At 43.5% G+C, this 3,608-nt stretch overlaps 1 pseudogene; it reads right to left on the bottom strand.

The window, feature by feature from the left end:
• Window positions 1-2,904: 2,904 nt before the first annotated feature.
• Window positions 2,905-3,043, bottom strand: LOC125526157 (annotated as a pseudogene).
• Between the last annotated feature and the right edge of the window lie 565 nt (window positions 3,044-3,608).

Genomic DNA, 3,608 nt, shown 5'->3' with positions numbered 1-3,608 from the left:
GAATTTCCATAATTATTAGAAGGATTACTAGGATAAGGCCTAGGATTAAAATTCCCTCTATACGCGTTGTTACCAAAATTATTCCTACAAACGAAATTCACATCCATAGATTCATTATTATTATCAATAAAAGTAGATAAAGGAATATCATTAGGATCAGAAGAAACACTCTTAGTAGCAAATAATTTCATGAGTTCATCCATCTTTCCACTCAAAACATTGATTTCTTCTATCGCATGCACCTTTTTATTAGTAGATCTTTCAGTGTGCCATTGATAATAATTAACCATAATATTATCTAGGAGTTTAGTAGCATCTCCTAAAGTGATTTCCATAAAAGTGCCTCCCGCGGCCGAATCTAAAAGATTTCTAGAAGCAAAATTCAATCCGGCATAAAATTTTTGTATAATCATCCACAAATTCAAACCATGAGTAGGACAATTATGTATCATTAATTTCATTCTCTCCCAAGCTTGTGCAACATGTTCATGATCAAGTTGCTTAAAATTCATAATATCCTTCCTAAGAGAGATGATCTTAGCGAGAGGAAAATACTTAGAGATAAAAGCATCTTTGCACTTGTTCCATGAATCAATACTATTTTTAGGCAAAGATGAAAACCAAGCTTTAGCATGATCTCTAAGCAAAAAAGGAAATAGCTTCAATTTAACAATATCATTATTGGCATCTTTCTTCTTTTGCATATCACATAAATCAACGAAGCTATTTAGATGAGTAGCGGCATCTTCACTAGGAAGGCCGGCGAATTGATCTTTCATAACAAGATTCAACAAAGCAGTATTGATTTCGCAAGATTCAGTATTGGTAAGAGGAGCAATCGGAGTGCTAAGGAAATCATTATTGTTGGTATTGGTAAAGTCACACAATTTGGTATTATCTTGAGCCATCGCGACAAACAAGCAATCCAACACACGAGCAAACAAAAGGCAAGCGAAAAAAGGCAAACGGAAAAGAGAGGAGGAGATTGGGAAAGAGAGGGCAAATAAAACGGCAAGGGTGAAGTGGGGGAGAGGAAAATGAGAGGCAATTGGCAAATAATGTAATGCGGGAGATAAGGAATTGTGATGGGTACTAGGTATGTTGACTTTTGCATAGACTCCCCGGCAACGGCGCCAGAAATTCTTCTTGCTACCTCTTGAGCTTGCGTTGGATTTCCCCGAAGAGGAGAGGATAATGCAGCAGAGTAGCGTAAGTATTTCCCTCAATTTTTGAGAACCAAGGTATCAATCCAGTAGGAGGTCACGCGCAAGTCCCTCGTACCTACACAAAAACAATAGATCAACGCAACCAACGCGATTAGGGGTTGTCAATCCCTTCACGTTCACTTACGGAAGTGAGATCTGATAGATAATATGTTTGGTATTTTTGATATAAAGATGCAAATTAAAAATAAAAATCAATGTAAAAAGCAAAGCAATAATAAAGTGATGGAAGATTGATATGATGAGAATAGACCCGGGGGCCATAGATTTCACTAGTGGCTTCTCTCAAGAGCATAAGTATTCTACGGTGGGTGAACAAATTACTGTTGAGCAATTGACAGAATTGAGCATAGTTGTAAGAATATCTAGGTATGATCATGTATATAGGCATCACGTCCGAGACAAGTAGACCGACTCCTGCCTGCATCTACTACTATTACTCCACTCATCGACCGCTATCCAGCATGCATCTAGAGTATTAAGTTCAAGAAAACAGAGTAACGCCTTAAGAAAGATGACATGATGTAGAGGGATAGATTCATGCAATATGATAAAAAAATAACCATCTTGTTATCCTCGATGGAAACAATACAATACGTGTCTTGCTGCCCCTTCTGTCACTGGGAAAGGACACCGCAAGATTGAACCCAAAGCTAAACACTTCTCCCATTGCAAGAAAAACCAATCTAGCTGGCCAAACTAAACTAACAATTCGAAGAGACTTGCAAAGATAACCAATCATACATAAAAGAATTCAGAGAAGATTCAAATATTATTTATAGATAATCTTGATCATAAACCCACAATTCATCGGTCTCAACAAACACACCGCAAAAAGAAGATTACATCGAATAGATCTCCACGAGAGAGGGGGAGAACATTGTATTGAGATCCAAAAAGAGAGAAGAAGCCATCTAACTACTAACTATGGACCCTAAGGTCTGAAGTAAACTACTAACACTTCCCCGGAGAGGCTATGATGTTGATGTAGAAGCCATCCGTGGTGGATTCCCCTTCCGGCGGAGCTCCGGAACAGGCCCCAAGATGGGATCTCGTGGATACAGAAAGTTGCGGCGATGGAATTACGTTTTTGGCTCCATATCTGATCGTTTGGGGGTACGTAGGTATATATAGGAGGAAGAAGTACGTCGGTGGAGCAAGGGGGGCCCACGAGGCAGGGGGCGCGCCCTAGGGGGGTCGCCCTCCACCCTCGTGGCCACCTCCGTCCTTTCTTGACGGAGGGTCCAAGTCTCCTGGATCATATCTGTTGAGAAAATCATGTTCCCAAAGGTTTCATCTGTTTGGACTCCGTTTGATATTCTGTTTCTTCGAAACACTGAAATAGGCAAAAAAACAGCAATTTTGGGCTGGGCCTCCATTTAATAGATTAGTCCCAAAAGTAATATAAAAGTGGAAAAAAGCCCAATATGGTCCAAAACAGTAGATAAAGTAGCATGGAGCAATCAAAAATTATAGATACGTTGGAGACGTATCAGCGACTGCCTCCCCTGTTTCCACGGTTTGGAGAAGTTGCGGTTGCAGTCACCGCCGCCACCGCCGCCTTGCTTGTTGGGGAAGCCACGCCCGCGATCACCGCTGCCGCCGTTTGACTTGTTGAAGCGCTCGCGTGCCGCCACATTTGCAGACGACTAAGAGGACCCGCCACACAGATTGATGTGAGTCTTGAAGCTTAGGAGCTGCGAGTACAGCTCCGGAACCCTGACAGGCTCGACCCGTGAACACATGGTAGATACAGCGGGGTCGAACTCCTCATCGAGTCTAGTGAGGATGTGAGAGACAACATCTTCCTCGTCCACCTTCTTTCCTGAAGAAGCTAACTCATCACAATGTGTTCTGACCTTACCGACATACTCAGCGACTGAGAGGTTGCCCTTCCGGAGGTTCGCCAGTGCAATCCTGACATTGACGGTCTGTGCGCGGGTATGCGACACCAGCATCCCTTGCACAATATTCCACAGCTCAGCTGCGGTGTGGCACATTGCAACTTGGATGGCCATCTCGCGCGGCAGTGTGGTCAACAGGTAAGAGAAAACCTGCTGGTCTCGCGCATACCACACGCGGAACTCCGGGTTTGGTGCCTTGTACATGGTTTTGTCGTCGTCGGTGGTGACCTCAATGGTCATGGGTGGCACCACTTGCTTGACATCGAGGAAGGCTACCATCTGCGCCCCCCAGATGGCTAAGAGTACGGTGGCGCGCCAGAGTGCTTCGTTCTGTCTCGTAAGCTTCTCCATGGTGATGCATGCAAAAGGAGACGAGGGGAACGAATTTGTGGAGGAGCTCGCCATGGATGAATCCGAGGTAGGCTCTGATTACCATGAAAGAAAATGTGTTAAGCATTTGATGATATGCATCAGGGACGCA

This window comes from Triticum urartu, chromosome 7 (assembly GCF_003073215.2).
Source record: "Triticum urartu cultivar G1812 chromosome 7, Tu2.1, whole genome shotgun sequence".
NCBI classification, from domain to species: Eukaryota; Viridiplantae; Streptophyta; class Magnoliopsida; order Poales; family Poaceae; genus Triticum; species Triticum urartu.
Note: the sequence above shows the minus strand (reverse complement) of the source record. Positions and strands in the feature narration are given on the sequence as shown.